Source organism: Homarus americanus, unplaced genomic scaffold, assembly GCF_018991925.1.
Source record: "Homarus americanus isolate GMGI-L3 unplaced genomic scaffold, GMGI_Hamer_2.0 scaffold48354, whole genome shotgun sequence".
NCBI classification, from domain to species: Eukaryota; Metazoa; Arthropoda; class Malacostraca; order Decapoda; family Nephropidae; genus Homarus; species Homarus americanus.
The window spans coordinates 9,198,120-9,223,331 of record NW_024723833.1 but is presented as its reverse complement, the minus strand read 5'-3'; the positions used below and the strand labels follow the sequence as shown (position 1 = coordinate 9,223,331).

The following is a 25,212-nucleotide window of genomic DNA, read 5'->3' as shown; positions in this document are numbered from 1 at the left end:
TGTAGCACCAGTTTCGAGGTATCGCCGAATCCATCGTGCAGCGGTGTTCCTGTGGACACCAACCCGCTGGCTAATATCTGTGACGCTGAACCCTTCGTTATGAAGGCAATAACTCCTCGTGTTCCTCTGGGGTTTCCATGTCGTCTGGCATGTGGATCTCTACTGCTTCATATTGCCTCTGTTTATGCCCACGTTCACAGACCGACTCGCTCATCATTCAGTCGACACAAAGCAACAATAAAAGAAACCAAACACAGATTGTCAGCCATATGGCAACACCTAGTGGGGGGGGAGGGGTTATGAGGATATACTTAACAACCTTCCCGATATATCACAGTGTATACGTATCGTTTCGAAAGTCGTCGAACTCACTCTGCACCGATACTTTTTGGTGCGAGTGTACATACAGTCAACAATTCTGCACCCCCACCCAGCCCCGGATCTGACGGCCTTCACAATGATTACTGACTGAGGCCACTTTCATTTGGTAAGATTGTTCACCTGAGGATTAGCCCCCGCTTATTTCATCTGATGATTAAACCACCCTAACGCTACCTGAGGATTAGCCCTCACTCACACGCGGGCGTCTCAGGTCACCAGTAAAACACACGCACACACACCGGACGTGTTACATTAACTTTAAAAAATCGTAGTTAAATCTGAAGTACTCTTACGCCCTCGCTTCCTTCACCACCATGTGTGTGTGTATGTAATGCCTTAAACTGCGACACCTCAAGTTTATGATCTAAAATACTCACAAAAGCTGCAATAACAATTTATGAAACTAGAATGATGAAGAAATAATATTATTGATAGACATACAGACATTCTATCTTCCTTTAAAAAATAACAACACAACGTACAACACCACCACCATCGTACAATAACAACACAACGTACAACAACTTACAACAAGATACAACAACTTACAACAAAAACAACTAACAACAACAACTAACAAAAACAACTTACAACAACAACAACAATATTAGAAGCATGTGTTGTCTAATGGTAGACCCTGCTGCCATATGGCATCACGAAAATTGTGACCAAGTTCCAGGTTGCTGATCTGACTTTCTGCCTCATTTATACACAATGGACGAGTTGACGGTTGTGGGTAAACACAAGAAATACACTCTGCCACGTTCGTAGTGATACGGTACATTTAATTTGTTATAAAAGTTTAAAGTCCTGCTATAATAGTCGAGATAAGTTTATTTCTCAAGAAACAGGGCTGCCATTTACAATGACGTCACTAGTTTCAAAGTCATCGCTACTGTCGGAGGTAGTAGAAAGGGTGGCCTGTTCAGACCCCAAATGCCACGTTCAGATAAGTTTTAAGGGTGTTTTTATTATGGTCTAAGTCATGGACATTTCGTAAATGAAGAAATGTGCCGTGAAGAGCAGCTTCAAACATAGGTTGGATGGATATATGAGCGATAGGGGTTGAGTGTAAACGGGACTGCCCAGTATGGAGCAATAGGCCCGCTGCAGTTTCCTCCATTCTTATGTTCTTAGAAGTACAGTGAAGGTAGGAGTTACTAGTCACACAGTTTACACCACCCTTACACTGTGGTACCACCGTATGAGGGTGTAGGTGTAGCAGCAGATGACCTCACCACCACCTCCCCGTCCCTTACACTGTGGTAACATCTCACTCATCCTAAAGAACACAACACACTTCCCTGTTATGTTATTGATGTCTAACACAAGTGCACATCAGCTGGGCTCAAGAGGATGGACCACAGCTCCTCCCCCACACAATACAACACACTGACAATAACGGACGCACAACTCGCTAACATTACAATGCATGTCATCACCGGGTCTATAATTAACTACTTAATAAACAAAACTACAACACTTGTCATCACGGCTCATTTAATTACTTAATTACCATCAGCAACTCATAATAATAATAAAAAAAATAATCTGAATAAACAGAATCTAAAAAAATAAATAAATAAACAGGAATAAGATCATAAACGAGAGGAATCAAGTAAACGTTTGTGTGTAATTAAATATCAACTTATAAATCGTAGTGTTAACCCCTAGGTCACTCATCCAAGTGTGGTAAGTGTGAGAAGGGGTGGGGGGGCTGGTGACAGTGGGGGCTGGGGAAGGTGTGGGCTGGACAGGTGTGTGGGGGCTGGTGACAGGTGTGTGGGGGGGCTGGTGACAGGTGTGTGGGGGGGCTGGTGACAGGTGTGTGGGGGCTGGTGACAGGTGTGGGGGGCTGGTGACAGGTGTGTGGGGGGCTGGTGACAGGTGTGTGGGGGGGGCTGGTGACAGGTGTGTGGGGGGGCTGGTGACAGGTGTGGGGGGCTGGTGACAGGTGTGTGGGGGGGCTGGTGACAGGTGTGTGGGGGGCTGGTGACAGGTGTGTGGGGGGGCTGGTGACAGGTGTGTGGGGGGGCTGGTGACAGGTGTGTGGGGGGCTGGTGACAGGTGTGTGTGGGGGGGCTGGTGACAGGTGTGTGGGGGCTGGTGACAGGTGTGGGGGCTGGGACAGGTGTGTGTGGGGGGCTGGTGACAGGTGTGTGGGGCTGGTGACAGGTGTGTGGGGCTGGTGACAGGTGTGTGGGGGGTGACTGGTGACAGGTGTGTGGGGCTGGTGACAGGTGTGTGGGGGCCTGGTGACAGGTGTGTGGGGGGCTGGTGACAGGTGTGTGGGGGCTGGTGACAGGTGTGTGGGGAGCTGGTGACAGGTGTGTGGGCTGGTGACAGGTGTGTGGGGGGCTGGTGACAGGTGTGTGGGGGGCTGGTGACAGGTGTGTGGGGGGCTGGTGACAGGTGTGTGGGGGGGTTGGTGACAGACAGGTGAGGGGGTTGGTGACAGACAGGTGAGGGGGATGGTGACAGACAGGTGAGGGGTCTGGAGGCAGGTGTGTATTTGTGAGAGGGCTGGAGACGTGTGTGAATGCTGGCAGCGTTCTGTGGTGATATAAGAAGCTCCTATACATTATTAAGTGTTCCCCTTAACTATCCTCTACTGTATCGACACAACTATTATAATGTTGCAATGGTATGTTCAGCACCTGCATATATCATTACACACACATACGAGGAGATGTACACCGTTAGTGTCTGGAGAGGAAGGGACCACCCTACCTTGACCCTATCACCTGGCCCACTAACAAGGTTCTAATAGGTAGGTCGCCACCAGCACCCCCCTTTCCCTAAACCACTACCTTAACTTTATACAAAATCAGTTTTTCCAATTTAAGATAAACCTTGACCAAAAAGAAAAAATATGTATATGTATAAAAACAAATTTTACGGTAAGATAATTTTTATCTACAGGTTGAAAATGTTCAAGTAAACTGTAATTACTCTTGTCTTAACTATCTAAATCGATATGAATTTATATTAATAGGTGAAACTACACTACAACTTCAACTGTCTGAGAAAAATATCGAAGATAAATTTAATAATTTCAAAGATAAAATAATAAAAAGTCTACCGCACGGCAGTTTGGGTAATGGCTGACAACTTCAAGTATATCTATTAAATGGTGACTTTTGTTATCCCCACAAGAATGATCGCATATCGACATCATCTCCAGAGACAGGACCCTTCACGTTGATCACCTAACTGTTCCGACCGAAGGTGACGACAATAGCGACCCTCTTGCTTACGGATCTGTTCAGGTGACGGAAAGGTCACAGTTGATCGGTGACTTAATCCCTAGAGTACGGTGATTTAACCCGTATGATAATTTTAACCCTTGAGTACGATGATTTAACCAGTGATTGCAGTACCATTGTACTCGAGGGATAAACATATTCAAGGAATATTTCATTATACTCTGGGGGTCGGCATTAAACTCGTGCAGTTAAATTATCTTGCTCAAAGGCTAAGTCATCGTACTCAGGGGTTATAATAATTCACCACTCAAGGTGCTAGATCACCGTACTCACAGGGCTAAGTAATCGTACTCAAAAGTTTCATCGTACTCGTGGGATTAAAACGGTTTTATATATAGTACAGAAAAAAATACTATAGTATAAACTGCAATCACATCTATAAGGTTAAAACATACACCCTCACACTTGCCACGTAAACTGTTCCTCGGTATACAGGTATTTGGCTCGTATGTAAGTAGCAGGGACCGGCAACACGTAACTTGGCACACCTTAAGTAACACAACACACTGAATAGGTTTACGTTTATCATTCCCTTTGTACATTTCTAAGTAAACTTCCTAAATAAACACTCATAAAATTTTCCTCATTCACAAGGAATATTATTTTAGTTTAATTAATTTTTATAGCCTAGTGTAACTGGCGAGGATTAAACAGATTGAAAATTTGTCTGTACGTACGTTTGAAAGCACACTTAAATTTGTCGGTTAAATGAAGTTATACACTACAAAAGTGTACAATGTAAAATAATATCTGATTAATTATTCTTAAGGATATACACACATGCACATTTAAAGTATATATATATATACGTCTTCGGGAAAGTATTTGTTGTACAAGCAAACATTTTAACCCCTTCTGAGCTGAATAAAATCGCCTGGTGCTAAATAAAATATCACGAGTGGCAACCCCGTAGTGGAGTTAGAAGCACAACTCTAGTCACTCTGGTTTTCAGCACCCAAGCCATTGTAAATTCTTGTCAATGTTTTAATTTAGTAAGTAAAAGTTATCAGCCACAAACAGTCCGCAAACATCTTTGGCTACTCCCTACTGAATCGACTTACTGTTTACTTATGTTTGTATATATACCCTATAGTAAGTACAGGGCTTGTACTTACATTAATAAACTACCTACCATATGCTGAGCTGATGTGAAATTGGGTGATGGTTTTACAAACTAAATATTCATCTGTTTAACCATATATTTACCTCTCTATCTACCTATCTATCTTGAGCCGAGAACAAGGATGCATTTCACGAGAATTTGGGCCAAGACACATCCCAAGGCTCCTCAAGAATGCATTGTACTTCACTTCCCGAAAACTTTGAGAATAATCTAACCTGGGATGCATTAATCAATAGTCAATTAGTGCTACGAGAATCTCCAGTATTTTTCTCTTTCTCGGGAACATAACTACGCAGTAATTTCAGAAGTTTGGTGGTATTTCTTTACGTGAAGATGAGTCGTACGACTGGCAGGCGCACCACTACTGTAAGTAAACACATCTTGCGCCCAGACTTACGGCGACCTTAACAAGGAAAAACTAGCTGGTCCTTTAAGAGGGGGGCGTACAGGGGCGACCGCCCGGGGCCTCACGCGTGTGGGGGCCCCGCGGGCCCCAGCACTAGACCCAGTGACCTCGGACACATTACCTGTTGACTGGTTAATCTGACCTGACGGCTTACGCCACCATCGCAACCGTGACCTAACCATCCATAGCGACAGTTCCGTGGGGGTGGGTTCCTCTGACCGCATAATCTGACTCCATATATATATATTTTCTGGGGCCCCGCGGTGGCTGAGTTGCCCCGGGCCCCGCACCCTCCTAGGGACGGCCCTGTATATATATATATTTCATGTAGATCCACAATGAAAACGTGGATAAGATAAATCTTGATAAAATCACACGGGAAAAGGGAAACAACGGAGTCTTTACCGACTCCTGCATTGAAGTCACCGAGGATTATGACTTGGCCGCCATGTGTCCTGCAGAGAGAAAGGTCCAGTGACTCGCAACATGAGTCTTTGGCTAGATTGTCATCGTCTAATGTTGGTGCGTAGATGCTGAAAAGGGTTGCATAGCGCCCTTTAGTTATAGGGATGTGCCATGACATCAGTCTTTCAGTTAAGCCAATCGGAGTTTCTGGTACTTTGTGCAGGATGGTATTACGAACAGCAAATCCCACACTGTGCAGTCGACGTTGGTCCTCTGGGTACCCTTTCCAGATAAAGGTGTAGCCTTCTCCCACTTCTGGCAGCGAGTCCTCGCCAGAGAGGCGCGTTTTACTTACAGCGGCATGTCAATGTTGTATCTTTTTAGTACGTGCGCTACGGGGGCGGTAAGTCTTCGGGGTCTTGTCGTTACCTCTTGGGTGTCCAGAAGGGTGCAGACGTTCCAAGTCACAACTGTGAGTTGAAATCGTACTTTACGGAGTGTATTTCGACCGCAATTCGAGATGCCCTGACGGCTGCGGTGAGCCGCCCAGGAGTTGACGGAACAGCCAATTTTTAGGTCTCCTTTTCTCGACCCTTCCCCGTCTAGGGTGAGCGGTGGGGCTCCCTGAAGAGGGCTACTCAATCGCATAGGAAGCTGTTATCATAAGTAGTTAGGTTTATTCTTACGAGGAATAAGTTCCCCTTGATGTCTACAAACAAGCACACAGCGATTCCCCATGCCACTGTCTGTGCTGGAGTGTATCTGTCTTTTGTAAACATCACAATAGACAAAAGGTCCAACAGATCCTTGGTATGTGTGGTTTTGAAGAGTAATACCAGGACAAAAACTAAGGAACAATCACTAGTACCAGAGCAGAAATACCCATAAACAACCATTTGTACCAGAACAAAAAATATACTCAACAACCAGAACAACAAAAATATCCAGAAACATCCACAAAATACCAGACCCAAAAATACCTTTTATGGAAAAAATTAGGGTTTGAATACCTGTTCAAATGTGGTAGAGCAAAATAAAAAGACAAACTTTACAAATACTTAAACAGACCGTGAATACCCGGGTTCGGTCCCTGGACAAGGTGAAACTATGGGCAAGTTTCTTTACGCCATTCGCCTCTCTATCCAGCAGTAATTGGGAACCTGGATGTTAATCGATTTGCGGATCGTGTTCCAGGGTAATGGTTAGCCAGTGCAGTTGGCGAGTTGTCCGGTCTTCTCGGACTGTTCCTTGACACTGGGTCACTCAGCTCGTTAACTCGGGGTGTAGTTTTTGTGTTGGCGACAGCTTCTACACCTTAAACAAATTCACGCCTAGGTGGCCATAGGGGCGGCCATCCTCGTTACACGAGGGGCAGCCATTATTATTTTTTAGGACCTCACTTGCCCCGCCAGGATCATAACATACAGTTCTTATATCAGGTCTACGGTCGTGTTCTCCTTCAGCAGACTTTAAGTAGTATTAAATAAGGATGTTTGACAAATCAGGGCCAGGCCGCCGGGTGCATCTATCATGTCATATAACTTCTGCCCCACAACAAACTCACTCAGGACTCCACAGTGGCTGCGTTAACACAGCCATTTTATACTGATTCTAGCTAGTTTATCTCTGTTGGTGATTCTCTCTCCCTATTCACTCAAGTACTTCAATACCAACACCGACACAAGTGTATCAATGTCTACACACTATCATCACCACCATTAATGTGTTTCAATACCGACGCGTCACCACAAGACAAAAACAAAACTGTATTGTCAACACAGAATAGTACAGCCAATATAAAGTACTGTATATACTAAAGTCATCACACATTACATAAAGATCCACGCTACCTTTATCCTTACACAGGACATAACAACTGTCCCCCTCGCGACTGACAGATGCCACATATTAAGCAGCTCATGTTACTCACTGTAAAATGTCTTAAATAAACAACTTATTGGTATTCTTAATAACAGCAGCAAGAAGCCTTATCAACACCTACCTCAGACCCACCGCGACACACATTAACTACAGCAACATTATAAATTCTGTATAAATCCAATAATTTTAATGGTATATACTGTAGATGGACATAGAGATGGTTAGATAGGTTAACTAATACATAGATGGAATGGTAAACAGAATTGTTTTAGCAATTTATAACCTGAAGAAATCACATTTGACAAGGCTTCAGAGCTTCATCCCAGGAGATGTAAGAATGAAAACCCCAAATACCTTCAGAAATCCCTTCCAATTACACTGAAACCCAACCTTAACATACCAGTAAGGAGATATAATTCTAGGTAAAAGGAACTTTCATGTGAACGTCTCTAGTTATGATAAAGAATTTCAGTTAAATTTGAATAGTATTTTCAAGTTACTTTTCTTATCTTTATATTTAGTCAAACAGTTGGGAACATTATTTTATTTTTAGTAACTTTTTTTTTTATCTTCAGTCAAACAGTTAGGTATCGTATATTGTTAGTTACGAAGAATATTTACACAATACGAAACTTTGGGAAGCCTCGTCTGGTCTCTTACTCTCTCTCTCTTTCTTAACTTGAATACAAAGGTTGTATTCTCCTCCTAATTGGGAATGTGAGGGCACAAGGATGGCGACTAAGATGGAGTCAAAACTGCCCCAAGACTAGATGTCTTTACTTAAATTCTCAGTGAGGGGAAATAAATAATGCAAGACTATAAGAATCAAATCCACTAGGATACGTTGATAAGCTGGGCGTCGCAAACTACAGCCAAATCTAGCTAATGGTGACCGTTTGTGAGGCGTAAAAAATATTCAAATTATCTACGAAATTATAATGAAAATGATCTTAAGTAAAATATATCAGAAATTGTTAAGTCAATGGAAGGAGTGCCTCAATGCTTCGGCCCAGACATGTTACATAAGCGATCCTTGGGTAGCGGAGACCATCACTATCCTATTAATTGCTTACGTTCCCTAGTTCAGGGTCACAACGGTCATGGCTACAGGTCCAATAGAGATTCGAGTCATGACAGTTATATGTTCCCGTACAAACTTTGTGTAATAGTAGTAGTTGTGAACCGTGAGAAGTGGTAGTGAGAGTTGGAACGACACACAACAGCGTGAACTGCCAAATAAATACCCACATACTCTCCCTCTCCACACATCGTCAATACACTTCCACATACCCTCATATTGTCAATACACACTCACATACTCTATTTCACACCCCTCATGTCAACACACTCCCTCAACCTACGCGTCGTAAACACATTTCCCCCTCACACCCTCCCACACATCGCATACAAAATGTCTACGTAATGCATCCTTTGCCTTCACAGTGATGATAACGTTGCACACAATGTTCAGTGGTGGGACTCATTGATGGTAACACTGACAAACCTTACGTTTTTAATTACTGCTTGTTGTTTGGTTTATGACACGATATTGTAAAAAAGCTTGAACACTACTACATTTTTTTTAATATTGCCTCCAACCTCCCTTTATTGCCATACCTTCTCCATCCATGTTATTACCTATTTATCCTAGCTATTACTACTATTATTATTAATCCCTTCGTCTTTACTCGCCTCCTCCACCCACCTGCTTACTCTTCCACGCCACCGGCCCGTTCTGGTGATGGGCTACTCACTGCACCCCCTGCTCACACCTTGTAACTACTAGGGACACATACACTACTACCCAAAGGTCACACACACACACACACGCGCGCGCGCATCAGCAGTAAGGTGGGTATGACTGGCAGAGCGAGTGTGTCAACTGTTAACATCTGGCACCTCCACAGAGGCACCCTGGACCCTTCACCGTGCCAGCCCCATCACCCTACAAGCTCTCCCTCCCTCCGTCTCTCCACCACACCACTCAACCACAACCATTCACGAGTACCACTAATTCGGTTAACTCACACCATAAAATGGTTAATCTCACAAGAAAGGAAGATGCTGGTTGTCTGGGGCATCCTTGGACCTGCCCAAAGTGACACTGTTCAACAAAATTTTCCGACTACGCAAGACAGACACGAGTGCCAGTGACGTACCTTTCCGTGTTAAGTCGTTATCTCTCCCCCGGTAATGTGTAAAGATGAAAGTGAAGGTGATGGAGAAGAGAGAAACGGACAGCAGTCCCCCCCGACACACACACGAAACACTAGCGCACACCACCCAGGCTAACAGCCAACTGAGAGTCTGAGACTACCGAGTGCCGCCACGGGCGCAACTGGCCACTCGCTCAGTCTCACACACGCTACCTCCGTTTCGCTTGGCATCTCCACTGTCCCCCATTTTTTTTTCAAACTTCGTTTTCTGTGACGCGAATCCACTGGAAAGCTAACTTGACGTCTCGACTAACATACTACCACACCCAACTCACCTGCCCCCTCCCCCGTAACTAGTGTCCTGTGTCGTGTCTCATTAGGATATACAAACAAGGGGAATCATCGACCGTGTAATTAATCAACAGACGAGCTACAACAGGCAAACTGCAAAATCCACCTAAGCTAATTAAGATACTTTCCCTGTTGGGTTCTCACAGGCGGCAGTAGATTATGTGTTAGGTAAGTTAAGTAGAGTGAGTGGGGAGGTCTGTAGAGCTCCAGGTGAGATACGGGAAAGGGAGGTCTGTGTAGCCTTTAATATTAACCATTAAATGTTGGGAGTGAAAAGGAAAAACACAGGTCTTCACTTACCTGTTGCTAACTAACACCTCTTCCTCGATGACATTACCAGCAGCAGAGAAAGGTCAGCGAAAGTTTTGTGTGATCTCTTCCTTGTCGCCATCTGTGGGAAAGAAAATAAAGGAGTCAAAGTCTTAGAAAAGTAGTTTAACTTTTCCTCATGTGTACCTGGAAGAAAGGATCGACAGGTGAATATGTTTTATAACATAAAACTTTTATTGTGATGGTCATGTCGAGGGGTTCCAAGATGGCGTCAAGGGGAGTTCGGGAGTCAAACTAACGTATTAGACTAAAACCACCACACAATAAACGTCTTCTTTGCACACACATACACCAATAAAAAAGAACTAAACCATTAAAACACAACAGCCGTCACAACAAACTTTCATTTTTAACATCGAGAAAGTAAAGCAGTGAGATAAAACCATTGAATTAATTTCCTGTTGCTTGAGGTTAAGGAAATTAAGAGGTGTGTGTGTGTGTGTGTGTGAGGCTAGGATTTAATGAGGTGCTTATCATGAACACAATAAACTCTCGGTATTACAGCCACCATTAATCCCCAAAACTTGATCACGTTAATCCGCAATGGTAAAATTTAAGATCAAACTGAGAAAGCGATATACTGTACGTGCTGTATCAGAGCTGTGGGGAATCTGTCTGTCTGTCTGTCAGTTCATGAGCAATAACTAGCTAAGCTGTTTACAAAGACACGTGTAAGTATAGTCTTTGTTATTATACAGTAATACACTATTATGGTGCTATGCATGCAATATATTGCTATAACATAACATACTGTAGATAGATAGATAGTTAAATCTTATACTGAGAATTACCAATAAACTGTCCTCATTTCCAAACGGCAGGCCTGACCTACATCAAGCATCGTTAAAGGTCACAGTCGGTACCAGGCAGTGAAAGTCACTATATGGCACAGGAAGGTCAAGGTGGTACAGGAAGGTCATTCTAGGCCACCAACAGAGATTAAATTAAGTGCGCGACATAAAACAGAAAAAACACAGATTACAGATTGCCCACGAGGGGGCTAGTTTATTGGGCACCCCCTTACATCCTGTGCAAGGTGAAGCGCAGTGGCAGTGGTGGTCAATAACAGGTCACGAGGTCACAAGAGGGAGCCAGGCGGTCAATAAATTTACGAGGAGTCAGTAAACAGAGGAAAAGGTCAAGAGGTGTTAGGCAAGTGTCGAGTGAGACGCTGGTCAGCTACCCCACACACAAATACTACCCTCCACACACACACAGCTTAGAGCATTATCAATTTCTTCTTAAAAAAATACTCACAAAAGTAGAGTCTCAGTGCAATAAAGAAACCAATTTAACCATTGTAATTATAACGCATATTAAACAGGTAGAGTTATTTTGTCTTTCTTCTGTTTACACAAAATAAACACACTCTGGGTCGTGGCTTGGTCTCCCTCACTGATGGCCGTGAGGTAAGATCTATGGAGACAAGAACGAGAATGTATGGTGAAAATACCTCAGTGAAGCCCGTTCAGTACGTCGACTTTACACCTTGACGACGTTGACTTTACCCCTTAAATACGATGACTTAACCCCTTGAGGACGATGACTCGATGACTTAACCCCTTGAGGACGATGACTCGATGACTTAACCCCTTGAGGACGATGACTCGATGACTTAACCCCTTGAGGACGATGACTCGATGACTTAACCCCTTGAGAACGATGACTTAACCCCATGAAAACAATGACAACTCATTTCAGTACCATGATTTTAATCCTGAGTATGACGCACACACACACTTTTGTTAGATCATACACTGTGTATTGCCGTCACCCCCACAGTGCAAACCACACACTGACCATAATAACACGTTGTGATAGCCACAGGACACACCACGGGAAACACAAGCAGAAGGTTCCCAGCCTAGTGTGTTGACTGCCGCGGGAAACAAAACAGTTATCTACACCATAAAACACCAACCGTAACAAACGCTTGGGAAATACATACCTCGGTTGTATTTCTCATTATGGTGTTGCAGTATTTCACAGTTTCCTTAGACATACACCTGGGAATACTCTTCTCTCGGCGTATCCCTCAGTATTCCACTTTATCATACGGTATACAGTCAATGTTAGGTATTTCTGGTGCTTTATTTATGACCTGTTAGTGTGTACCTTACCTCATCTAAGCTAACTTAACCAAAAAACTTAGCAACCTACACAAACCTAACCTAACCCAATCTAATCTATCAATATAACCTAGCCTAATCTAACCAAACATAACTATACCTAAGTCAACCTAACCTAACCAAATCCAACAGTACCTAACCCAACCCAAACTGATCCAACAATATCAAACCTAACCCAACACTACCAAACCTAACCCAACACTACCAAACCCAACCTAACACTACCTAATCCAACCTAACACAACCTAACCTAACCTAAAAATAAAATCCCAAGACCTTGATTATCATATCATTAGTTCCTTACGTTACAATGCCATTTTTTGTGAAGTTATTTCCGTGTTTAAAGTCAACCATTTAGGTGCCTACTTACACCTTTCTCCTACGAGGAACAACAGGGAACAAAAGGGAACAATCGATGAACAGGGTACAAACTGGAAACACAGGAACAAACTAGGAACAAACCGGAACACATATCATACGAACCTTTGCGACAGACCACTGGAAAAGTGTTCCCACGCCACCTTCACTCACCTGACGAGGGTTTGAGGTGAACACACTCATAATATATGCGAAGTAAGTGCCTCAGATAACATATGTGAAATAAGTGTCTTAAGTACGAATATGTGAAATAAGTGCCTCGGGTAACATAATATTTGAAATAAATGTCTCGAGTAACAAGTGAAATAAGTGCCTCAAGTAACATATGTGAAATAGGTGCCTCAAGTAACATAATATGTGAAACAGGTGCCTCAAGTAACATAATATGTGAAATAGGTGCCTCAAGTGAATTAAGTGCCTCGGGTTATAGGTCACACATTATCAAACACAAGAGTTCAGCACAGGAGCTTGGCACTTGACACACAACTCTTCCTAAGTGTCAGTTCGGCACTGTCGGGTCTTCGCATCGGTTCAGGTCAGATAACAGCTTAAGGAGACAACAGCAAAGACAAAATGACAGGTCGACTTACGGAGGGTTAGGCATTACGTAAAACTAGGGTAATAACTGACTTGGCACTTGAGGGCTTCTTCACTGACCACGAGGCACTTATGTCATCCAGGCACTTCCGTCTCTTGTGGGAAACTCCTCCTTATAAACAAGAACTATGAACTACTTTCCTCGGCTGTCCAAGAAAAGGTAAACTATTGCTGATATCAATACATATGGATCCAACTGACGAAGAAAGCTCGGCAATTCTACATCTTTTTTGGTGTATGAAGAGTCTTGGTAATCCCAGAGACAGCGGCGTTGCCTTATCTGGTCCACCAAGAACTCCTGGGAGAAGTGTGTCCGTACTTGGGAAACTATTTTACCTGATGGCTCCTCTGGTGTTGTTCTTCCCGCGTGGTCAAAATGTAAACAACAAATAACAGTTTATCTTCTGTTTAAATCACGAAATTAAACATAAAAATTAGTAATCTTTGGAAAGAGTAATAATACTTTCAAAATAATTTTAGCTTTATAATTTAAGTAGAAATTATTTTATTTTTATAACTATTTGTACTGTAGTTTCAATTATAGATCTTTAGTGGACTCCTGTAAGTTGTCGGTGCTGGAGTGTCAGAGTTAAGTCAAAGAGTGAGGTAAACTGCTGCTTGACATAACAAACCGGAATTCTCAAAGTTTTAATGAGTGACATTGGTAGGTTAATACATCGGTTTGATCGCAACAGCATTTTATTTGGCTGTTCTTGGTGTGGTACAGTACAGATTACCTCATAACCAACCCAGGTCAGGGTCTCAAGGGTGTGTGACATAATAACAGCTGGTTTTTTCCGGGTATTCCGGTTTCCTCCTGTTTTAGTACTGGGTAACGAAGGTCGTGTGTAATTAAAGAGCAGAATGGTTATAATAAGATTGTTGTTGGTAAACCTGTACCGCTTGCTTACTGTGTTTACATGATGAACCGATGTTGAACTTGTATAAACATTTCCTATCTGGTTTGCAACTACATTCAATTACGCTGTACACATTCCTTAAAAAATAAGACAAAAATATCCTAAAATTTTAAAATAAGCAACATAATCTTTAAAGCTGTTTCTCAATAATTGATGAGTAATTATCCTAACATGTACACGAATAAATAGTCTTCAAGTCGGTATTCTTTTGTTTTGTTGTTTGATTATTGTTCAGCAACATTGTCATATAAATTAACATTGTTTCATCATATACTTAGTGCAGTTACACAAATAATGGTAACCAGTGAGGTGATATAACCCTAGCACGTTGTAGAAGCCGTCATCCACGAGTCTCAAGTAATGTAATTAGTTCTTTAGTATAGATTGTCATCTGAAATTCACCTCAATATCTTGGTTTGTCGTGTTTGCCAATACAGAACTATATAGACACTCGCAATGTGTTAGAACAAACCGGAATGCCACGGACGCCTTCGTAAGATTTGAAATGTTAAAAAGCATACTCGACAAGGCTATCGGCGTCACACTAGCATTTCTATTGTTAACTTTTCATTACTGTCAACTTTTTTCACGAATCGGTACAGAAACTTGGTGCAGGGGCCACATACGCCAAGCTTGTTGCGTAAAAACGTGTTTGCAGTGTACTTTTACTTACTTTTTTACTTTTATCCTCTTGGCCACTGATCGGCTTGTTAGCCGCTTGGGCGATCGGTCACGTTTCTTGACTCATCTTTACTCCGTGTATCGGTCACATCAGTATAAGATAACTTAAAAGATAGAGAACTGGTGCTACATGTTATTCACTTCTTGTTCACTTGTTTATTCCCATTTATTATATGGCGACCACTGAATCTCTTTAATTCACATAACTAACACAGCCCATTATTTGTGATAATACATAAACTAACAACATGTACATCACCAAACAGCCAAAACACTCAAAATTTATTTCAGTAAAGGTGTAGAATAGCGCTAACACCAGAAGTTGTTTGCTGATTTGGTATAAAAAAATCGTACACACTAATAGCATGACATTAAACACAGAAATGGAAACAATACATAGAACCTAATAGAACCTGACCTAATATACCCATAGGTTGGGTATGTTAGGTCAGGTTTTATTAGGTTCTATGCATTATCGTGTTAATTTAAGTGTTAAATAACTTACCTTAATATTGAGGTTGATGGACATCACCAATGGCGAGCAGGAATTCGTGGAAACGTTCACCATCATTTAGGAAACATCTGATTCAGCGAGGTAAACAACAAAATTGGCGCTGGGAGAACTGTGCAGTGGGATAGAGTAAATTAAAAACAATTACAATACTTAAATCATACTCAAAAGTTGTCGTTTCTTTTAATATACTTAAAATCACCAAAACAATAAGTATAGCGAAAATAAAGAAAATCAGCATACAACTTCTGGTGTTAGCGCTATTCTACACCTTTACCTTAATTTCCTCTTTGGCCAACAAACGTAAGAGTGAAGGACTAGTTACGCGCCTCACAAGATTCTCACTTTCCCTCAAAACTAAAGGCCACCAACACTCACTCACCTTCGCCATTACCGAGATATTTTCCGTGTCATTTTCTTCTTATTTCGTACACTTTCAATAGCCACAACAAGTAAACTCCAGTTACTATGTCAATGTGCACCTGACAGTGATGTTGCAATACACAGTGCACGTCACTCTCACTCCTTCTTTAGCACAACACACATGCACTGCCGTCTACTAGTTTTCTCCGAGTCAGTGGTGAAGAGTGGAGAGTCGCAAACCAGGCTAACTTACCGAATAACCAATGCGCTCAAGATTTTTCATTATGATTTAAAATTTTCCTTTGTGTTTCAACGTTCCCATACCGTTTTCTTTATCAAAAACAAATGATTTTAGATTTGGTTTTGTTTATAATTTGGGGGGTATTTGGATGTCACTAGTAACACAGATTAATCTTTACAGAATTTTGTATCAGCGAGAATATTTTCAAGTAGTATTAGTCAGGCAGATACCAAAGAACGCAATGAGTGACATCATAACCTTTCACCGTCCGGGAAATAGCTCAGTTACCAACAAGTAAATTTTGAGTGAATAACAACGCTGATATTTTCGTGCTGTTTTATGTGTGTGTTTACCAGATAAATTGTGTCGATATAACAAATTACTTGACCAGCATAATAACTAATATTTTGTAAGATTATGCAGCTTATTTACATATTCCTAACTATAAAGAAATGTTCAATAAAACGTTGCTACTCGTGTACAATGAAACAAAATTGTGAACTAGTCAATTGTTGAGAAGTCTCTAAAGACGTATTTCCAAGTAATAGAATGTATATTTTTCTTGCATTTATGATATACGGCATGTAATGGATATTGCTATTCTTATGCACATAAAAATCTGAAGAAAAAAATTCTGGGCGAGGGAGTGTGGGGTTATGAGATTGTGGGGTTCAGGATGTTTGGTTCACGCTCAGGATGGGGGTGGAGAAAGGAAACTCACAATGTGCTCTCTATATACATGTTGTATTGGATGTACAATGCAGCTTGGTGCTGGGAAGGCAGCATGGTTACAAGTGTGATGTAGAACATAAGAACATAAGGAGTCTGCAATAGGCCGGTTGGCCTGCGCATGGCAGCTCCTGTCGAGAGTTACTACCACTCTCTATCATCCATGAATCTATCTAGCCTCCTTTTGAAACTTTCAGAGTTCCCGCACTTACTACAAAGTTGGTAAGCTTGTTCCACTCGTCCACCACCCTATTTGTGAACCAGTTTCTTAAATTCTTCCTATCTCCCTCCTAAACCTAAACTTATCCAACTTGAATCCGTTGCTCCGAGTCCTATCCTGCTCGGATATTATAAGAACTTTATCTATATCCCCTTTATTGATTCCTTTCACCCACTTAAATACTTCTATCATGTCTCCCCGCACTCTTCGTCTTTCTAGGGAATGCAAGTTAAGTTTCTTTAACCTATCCTGATATGGAAGGTTTCTAAGTCCTTTTCATAGTCTCTCTTTGCTTTCCTTACATTTTTCTTAACATTCCTAGATAGTTCATTATACCTATTTCTGAGCTACTCCTCCCCTCCCTTTAATTTCTTATATATTCCTTTCTTTATTCCTATGTCATGTTTAAGTTTTCTGGTCATCCACCTTGGCTCATTCTTATTTGACCTAATTTTTCTGTATGGTATCTTTTGTTCTTGTGCTTTATGTAGTATACTAGTGAATATATTATAGTCATGATCAATTGTTGTGTCATCTATGACCTCACCCCTTCCTACTGGGGACTGACGTGACTGTTCCCAGGTGACCTCACCTAGGTACCTTCTTAACCCCTGATAATCCGCCAACCGAAAATTTGGGACACTGACCATATTGTCATTGTTTTTCGTTTCCCAATTTAGGGTGAACCTGATTTCTGTGATCACTGTTACCTAGTTCTTCCCCTACTGTGATATCTCTAATAATATTTTCTTTATTTGTTAATACTAGGTCTAATATATTGTCACCTCTAGTAGGTTCTGTAATTAGTTGTTTAAAAAAATTGTCCTGTACTGCGTCTAGGAAGTCTTCAGATTCATAGTCGCCTACAATGTTGTCCCAGTCAATATTTCTGAAGTTGAAATCCCCCATAATGCATAGGTTGTTATATTTTGCTGCCCTACTCATTTCCTGCCATATGGGCTGAGCTGCTTCTTTGCCAAGACTTGGGGGCCTGTAAATCACTCCCATAATTAGATTTTCTCTTCCTTCCGTGATTTCTACCCACACAGACTCGGTTCCTATTTCACCCTTTATTGAATTATTAATACAACATTTTAATGTATCCTTGACGAAGAGTGCGACCCCTCCCCACTTCCTACCTTCCCTGTCTTTGTGAAAAAGGTTGTACCCTTCTATGTGGTACTCTGATAAAAAATTTTTGCTCGTCAGATTCATCCAAGTTTCGGTGATTGCTATGACGTCTACATTCTTGGTACATACAACCGCTCTCAGAGAGAGAGAGAGCTGGTTGGTGAGGACGCTCACAGGAGGACAGCTTGTGGGTCGCCATGCTCGCCGGCGGGAGAGAGGACCACCAGGCAAGCGGAGGAGGAGCGAGGGCCGCCAGGCAGCGGCGGAGGAGGAGGTGTGTTGCTGGCTGGTTGGTGTGGGTAGAAAGAGACAGGTCACCACGAGGTCAGGTCTTAAATAGCGGGGGGTAGGCGTGGCTTAGTAGTTGACCCCCGCTCCGTGATGTATGGCGACGCTGGTTGACCTAGACCACGAGGCATACACTGGGGAATTGGTGGGGTCAGCTACTCAGCGACAAACAGCGTTTGTAGGGGAGAAATCCACTACAAGATATTGGTTCACACTCAGGATGGGATGGAGAAAGGAAACTCACAATGTGCTAACTATATACATATTGTATTGGATGTACAATGCAGCTTGTTGCTGGGTAGGTAGCATGGTAATAAGCATTGAGTAGAGAGAGCTGGGTGGTGAGGATGCCCAGAGTGAGGGCACTCGGCTTGAGGGACGCCTAGGTCGCCGGCGGGAGCCGCCGCGGAGGAGGAGGTGTTGCTTGCTGGTGGCACTGGGTTGAAAAGAGGGTGGTCACAGCGGTGTCAGCGGTGGGATTAGGCGTGGGTAGATAGTTGACCCCCGCTCCGTGGGCGGCGCTGAAGGCATAGACTGGGGAATTCGAGAAGGTTCGGTGCTTGTAGGGGAGGAATCCACTACAATACTCCCCTTCCCCTCCGGGCATGGCGGGAGGCTGGAGGTTGGCAGGGTTGCGTGCCACATGCGAGGCAGAACGGGCGGTGCATGCCACATGTGAGACATAACGGCGAGGGCGTGGATGAGCCGGCCGCTAGGGGGGGCAACTCTGTCTAGATACACGAGATCTGTGGGAGAAGGAGGGTTGCGGAGGCGATGAATATTTTGCTTCCCTCGCGACAGGTACAGAGTCCTCAGATGCGCCTGCTGGGGTGTGTGGGCCTGGGTCAGGAGCAGGGGCTGCGTTAGGAAGAGTGTCCATGACAGCAGCAGGGTGCATGACAGCAGCAGGGTCCACGACAGCAGCAGGGTCCACGACAGTAGCAGAGGGTACCTGAGGGAGAAAAGAGGGGTGTGTGGGTCCGCGTCCGGAGCAGGGGCCGCGTCAGGAGGAGCGGCAGGGGGTACTGCTGGGCCGGGGGAGGCGTCTGAGGCAGGACGGGTGCGTTGGGGTCGGTAGGATGTGGTGCTTGGGGCAGGAAGAGGAGCGGCTGTCTGCTTAGAGTAGCAGAGCTGCTCTAGGGTGTCTAACCTGCAGTGTAGAGACAGTAGTTGTAGAGCCGATGAGAGCTGCCTCTGCGTGGGTAAGCCAGTCTTCCATGTTGCTTGAAGACTGGGAGAGTGATCAGTTTCTCCTCCATCCTGTGTGAGTGCGAATCTCCGGGGGTCACCATTTGTGGGGTTATGAGATATTGGTTCACACTCAGGATGGGATGGAGAAAGGAAACTCACAATGTGCTCACTGTATACATATTGTATTGGATGTACAATGCAGCTTGTTGCTGGGTAGGTAGCATGGTAATAAGCGTTGAGTAGAGAGAGCTGGGTGGTGAGGATGCCCAGAATGAGGGCACGTGGCTTGAGGGACGTCTAGGTCGCCGGCGGGAGCGGGAGCTGCCAGGCTGGCGCTGAGGAGGTGTTGCTTGCTGGTGGCACTGGGTAGATAAGAGGGTGGTCACAGCGGTGTCAGGCCTTATAAGGCGGGGTAGGCGTGGGTCGATAGTTGACCCCCGCTCCGTGGGCGGCGCTGGAGGCGTAGAAGACTGGGGAATTCGAGAAGGTTCGGTGCTCGTAGGGGAGGAATCCACTACAGGAGACATCTCACAATTCCTGCAGAGTTTTAATAAATCTCCGGCGGATATAACACTCCTTATCAATAAAACATAATTTTCCCTGCATACGTATTATTATTATCATCATTTTTATATTGGTTCGATAATTGTGTAAAATTTACCTGGACATGGGAGACATTTCACTTGTAATCCATTCAGAAAGAGAAGACCCATCTGATCTGAGTGAGGACTTTTGAGTTGTACAAATGAGTATACGTTATCATTACCATTAAGGATGCCAGAAAATAAAATTATATGGTCTTTAAACTACAGCCGACACATTATCTATCTGAGAGTCGTGTACAGGTGGGTTTTGGCTTTCTTTTAAAATTATATCATCTCTAAATTATTTGTTATGCACTTATTTTATTATTACTATAAGTCTTTTATTTTTTTTTAATATTTATTCTTTAATACCGTCAACTTTTTATTTATTTATTTCTCAATGTCATTTTTCAAAACATTTTAAATTTGTTTACGCTTACTGTTTTCTTTTAAGTTCGTACTTAGCCAGGTAACACTACAATAAGACATCAAAACTCGGAAATAAACGACAACCAACCTCCACCTCTGCCATTGTGAAACTGTTCAATGAAATTATAATCATACCCTGTTAAAGGAATATCCTTCCTTCCTTAGGCTTTATATATACTTGTAATAATAATAAAAATAGTAATAATAAACGGTTTATTACTAGAGTTGCAGCCGGTGGCTGAAAATATATAAACTTACATGTAATTTAGACATAATAATATACATTCAATACATTTACAGGGCTGTATAGTACATAAATCAGGAGCTGTTTATTATTTTAACAATAGATGGGATGGTGCTATTCTTATGTCTATCAGTGCGGGCTCTTATGGGCTGAATTTTGTTGTAGTGGCGGACTGCGCGAGGTGGGCCGGGGACTGTCGGTGGCAGCAGGTGGCGATGACGAGGAATGGTGCAGTAGTCCACTGCCAAACCCTGCTAGTGCGTGGTAATGGAGGTCACTGAGGGATGGCATTTCCAGGGTGGAGAGAGCGTTGTTGTAGCCGGAGTAGTCTGCGCCGAGCATGATTCTGCAGGCCCTTTTCTGTACCTTCTCTGGCTGACGTTGTTGGGTAGAGTTGAGAGAAGACAACCAGGCTGGTGACGCATACGTTAATTTGGGGAGAATAAAGGCGTTGTAGATAGTTCTCAGCTCTGGCATGGGTGCCCCAAGTAACCTGAGTCGTCGTAGCATGTAGAGTCGGTACGAAGCTGCCTTGATTGTGTTGTTTACATGGGCCTTCCAGTCCAGTCTGTGGTCTATAGTTACACCCAGGAGTATGGCAGACAGCACTAACTGGAGAGGATGGGCACCCACTGTAACTGTTGGAGCTTGCACTGGAGTGGTGGCGGTATTGAAGTGCATGACTACGGTTTTGGTGTGATTGATGGTGACCTTGTTCTCCGTAGTCCATGCCTGTAGCCTGTCCAGGGTGCCTTGTAGCGATGAGTAGTCCGGTGAGGTGTTGTCCACTGTAACCCCCACGGGATGATGAAACTGCACTAGTTGAGACTGTATGTGAGAAGGACCTAGGTGTGTATGTTGACAAGGAGCTGAAGTTCTCGGGCCATTGAGAGAGGAAGGTAAATCAGGCAAATAAATTATTGGGTCTTATAAGAAGGTCGTTCAGATATCTAGACGGTCCGTCCCTCGTAACGATTTTCAGGAGTGAAATGCTTCCCCATCTGGAGTACTGTCACCCCATCTGGTCCCCGAGATATGCTAGGGACTGTCAGTTGGTTGAAAATGTTCAAAGGAGGGCCACCAGACTGGTGCCTGCACTTCGGCACCTCAGCTACCCTGAGAGATTGGAGCGCCTGAACTTGCCTAGCTAATACTAGAAACGGGCAAGGGGGGACCTAGTTGAGGTGTATAAGCATCTCAGAGATCACTACTCAGTTGAGTGTCCTTACTTGGAGCTGGCGGACGCTCACCCCACAAGGGGTCACAGCTCAAGATTGAAGAAGCCGCAAGTCCAGAAAACTGTGAGGGCAAACTTTTTCGGAGTGAGGGTTGTAAACTCTTGGAACAATCTACCAGAGAGTGTTGTGACGGCACCGAGTGTGAGCTCTTTCAAGACAAGACTTGACCAACACTGGAGCGGGTTCAGATACATTCAGGAGCCGGTGCATGCCCAGTATTTGCTAACAGTGCGTGACAGAGACGTGACCGATCGCCCGGGCGGATAGCGAGCCGATCTTTTGGTGAAGAAGATAAATGAAAAGGAAATGTAATCAGAGTCGTGACCGATCGCCCAAGCGGCTAACAAGCCGATCAGTGGCGAAGAGGATTAAAAAAAAAAAGTGCAGTCATCTACGTACTTCCACCTGTGAGGAGTGTCCGATAGAGCGTCGTTGATCAGGATTAGGAAGCACAATGGTCCCATCTTGGTCCCCTGGGGAACACCGCAGGTGAGGTGTTGGAATGTGGAGACAGAACCCTGGTACCTCACTGCCTGACGATGCTCACACTTGCCAGATGCTTCTGGTGTTATTGTACAGGGGTACCTTGTGACAGCACTAGGATCCCACTTCCTCTATAAAGGAATAAATATTGAAATTGAATTTAAATCATACCAAGGCTGCTTCCTGAGAAAAATGTGCTTGGTCAAAAAAAAATACCTGTGATGATATTGTGGGGTATGGGATGTTTGGGTTCTCACTCAGGATGGGATGGAGAAATGAAACTCACAATGTGCTCTCTGTATACATGTTGTATTGGATGTACAAGGCAGTTTGGTGCTGGGAAGTGGCAGCGTGGTTACAAGCGTGATGTAGAGAGAGCTGGTTGGTGAGGACGCTCAGAGGAGGACCAGCTTGTGGGTCGCCATGCTCGCCGGCGAGAGTGAGGGCCGCCAGGCAGCGGCGGAGGAGGTGGTGTTGCTTGCTACGGCTGTAGCTAGAAGAAGAGAGAGCTGGTTGGTGAGGATGCTCAAGAGGACCAGCTTGTGGGTCGCCATGCTCTCCGGCAGGAGCGAGGACCGCCAGGCAGGCGGAGGAGGAGGAGGTGTTGCTGGCTGGTTGGTGTGGGTAGAAAGAGAGCGGTCACCACGAGGTCAGGTCTTTTATAGCGGAGGTAGGCGTGGGTAGATAGTTGACCCCTGCTCCGTGGGCGGCGCTGGTTGACCTAGACCACGAGGCATACACTGGGGAATTCGCGGGATCGGCTACTCAGCGACAAACAGCGTTTGTAGGGGAGAAATCCACTACAATATCAATACCTCATTGGTCACGACTGGATGACGTCAGTCAACATTGAGCATGCGTGATGCGCAGATAACATATCACAGACGAAGACTGAAAACTACTTAAAATCAATTAAATTCAATTGTGTCACTATTATCCATTTCTGCCATGTATATATGGGGTTCAAAATGCTCAGAATAGCGAGATCTAAATGTTTCAGTAGTTTATAACTTTCGGGGGCACTATGTCCGAAAGTAAAATAATACCATTTCCACAAACTACAACAATGAAAATCCGGCGTTTTTATAATTATTTTCAATCAATTTTGCTCGCTGGTTAGTCCTATATAATTACCTCCATCAGCTTTCTCCAAAAGAATATTTGGAACGTGACTGTTCTTAGTTTGGTGGGCAATTTTGATCACTGGCATTATGCTCAATATTTGATGCTCTTAATGCAAAGAGGATATTTTTTTTTTTGAGGAAACGCTCATAAATGTTTTTTTTTTTTAATTTGCGAGTTGAGAATCATTAAAAAGTAGCAAATATTGAGGAAACTGAAACCGAAATTGTTGCCAATTCTTACCCCCAATTTTAACTTAACCAATCATAACCTAACCTAAACAATCCTAACATAACCTTGACTAACCTTTATTTGGAGGCTGGGAAGGACCGAGCGATTTCCTTGAAGTGGTGCAGGACTGTGCGGTGGTCATGGTGCGAGTGGATACAACGGAAACTTGTCCCATCTTTCCTCAGTTAGCAAAAACTCAAGAACTTCTTGCAGTTTCTTTCAGTGGGTATAACCAAGTACTTTTGAAAAAATCACAGCACAGTCATCATCCGTCACATATCATGACCTGCCTGTGATCATGAAATAGACTCGACTGGCCAAGGGGACGGCAAATTCTTTCAAATTTGAAAAATTTGCAATACTTAATGTCTTTCTTTGGTTGGCTGAAACACATTATTGGCTAGCAGAGACACATGTTGTCACGCAGTGAACTCACAGACGGGCTGTTGCGGAGAATGATCAAGAGTTTAGAGGGGCTGGGACGATACTATCTTCAGTCGATAACTTTCCTCGCTGGCAAAAGCTTCTCAACTTGGAAGTTGAATTTTTTTTATGCATTTCAACAAAAAAACAAAAATTCGATCTTCATTGCATTAAATATCAAATATTGAGCAAAATGAGACCAAAATTGTCCACCAAACTAGCAACAGTTAAGTTCCAAATATTAGCCCTTACATCAGTTTAGTAAGGTATTTGGTCATTGCTAATGCAATCTTAATGGTAGGTGTTGATGTACTGATAAAAATATAAACAAATATAAGCTTATTCAACAGCAGCTTTTTTGTAGCAAATATCACATTATCACATAAGCCTATGCTTAATTACTACCACAGTGATACCGAGTAACCTTTTAAGCTAAATATACAAAATAAATGCACGTCTTGGTGTATATATTAGTCACTGTAAACACTACTATGGGTTAGACATGTATATACTGTACTGTACATATCACATAATTACAAAATGCTTTCTTTTATGTACTAAGCACAGGAAAGTTCATGGAAAAACTACTCTGACAGAGTGAGTGGACATGAGAATGAGAATGTCTAAATTAAACATGATGAATAAGCATTTAAGAAAGAATAATAAATAGACTGTACTCATGTGTGAAGGGTTTGAAGAATGGTGATGGTTTAGGATCTTGGTAGGGTGTTACCATCTAACATGCGGCAGATTGGCCTGGCTTTCGTCTTTGAAGACTGT

The 25,212-nt window shown here is 43.3% G+C and overlaps 1 protein-coding gene across 4 annotated transcripts in view; it reads right to left on the bottom strand.

The window, feature by feature from the left end:
- Positions 1-16,114, bottom strand: part of LOC121863875 (carbohydrate sulfotransferase 11-like) — a 51,050-nt gene extending 34,936 nt beyond the window's left edge. Inside the window, exons 1-3 of one of the 4 annotated variants that reach the window (XM_042362790.1) lie at positions 15,898-16,114; positions 15,510-15,627; positions 10,270-10,360 (exon numbers count right to left, since the gene is read on the bottom strand). The gene's annotated coding sequence lies outside the window, so the exon portion shown is untranslated. Of the gene's footprint in view, positions 1-9,621; positions 9,802-10,269; positions 10,361-15,509; positions 15,628-15,897 lie in introns of those variants that run through there. The other 3 variants (XM_042362786.1, XM_042362787.1, XM_042362788.1) reach the window with 3 other exon arrangements.
- Positions 16,115-25,212: the final 9,098 nt, after the last annotated feature.